The following is a 987-nucleotide window of genomic DNA, read 5'->3' on the forward strand; positions in this document are numbered from 1 at the left end:
TCCCAAAGGTTGAGATTCCTGCTAACGTTGGGACTGGTGCACCCGCTATGGATATCCCTGCGCATTATGTATCGCAATTTGTTCACGTCCCGTTTTCACGACAGGAAGTGAACACTATTAGACAATCAATTCCCGATATCAGGAAAAACCCGACAGGGTTTTACAAAGAGATAGAGTCCGTTTTGCAGTCCTCTGTGTTCACCTTAAGTGATATTGACTTGCTATTCCCTGTACTCCTACCCGTAGATTTATGGAAGCAGGTTCGGACAATAGACGATGTGCCAGGGTTGGGAGATACGTGGGCTAACATGACTAGGTTTGATGGGGAAAGACCAGCTGGTGAGAAACCACCTCAGGTAATACTCACTTTGCCTGATAGAATTGTCGCAAAATTAAAAACTATAATTCCAGAGAAAAGAATTATTTGGGACAAATGTCCTGTGTTCCTGTGTTCAAGGAAAAACTGAAGGCACCACCAAATTCTTTAATAGATTCGAACAGGTATTTTCTGACTTCAGTGGACAGGACTTGGGTACAGATCTGGGAAAAGGTTGTTTGTGGACAAATTTGTACGTGGATTGTTGCCCGACATCCAGTCACAGATTATGTCCTCTGAGAGCGCTTGGCAGGCAAAATCTCAATCTGAAGTTTTGCACATGGCTCAGTATTATGAGAACCGTGTTAATAATGAAAAGGAAAAAATAGAGAAGAGGAAAGGAGATCTGAAGACTAAAGTATTATTACAAAAAATTGTCAGAAACTCCAGAGGAGGTATGACACAGACCAGAGGTCAGTATGTCCCAAAAGGAAACACTCCTTTCGGTTCTGTGAATATTAATCAATGTGCCTATTACCGCCAGGAAGGTCATTGGCGAGCACAGTGCCCCGTCCTTCGACAAAGGTCAAAAAATGCGTTTGGGAGTATGGGTAGACGACCTAGAAGTCGCCCTGGAGCAGGGGGCCCTGATATAGGTCAGTTTTCACAAG

The sequence above is a fragment of the Ambystoma mexicanum genome, chromosome 6p (assembly GCF_040938575.1).
Source record: "Ambystoma mexicanum isolate Mex_15411 chromosome 6p, UKY_AmexF1_1, whole genome shotgun sequence".
Classification (NCBI taxonomy): domain Eukaryota; kingdom Metazoa; phylum Chordata; class Amphibia; order Caudata; family Ambystomatidae; genus Ambystoma; species Ambystoma mexicanum.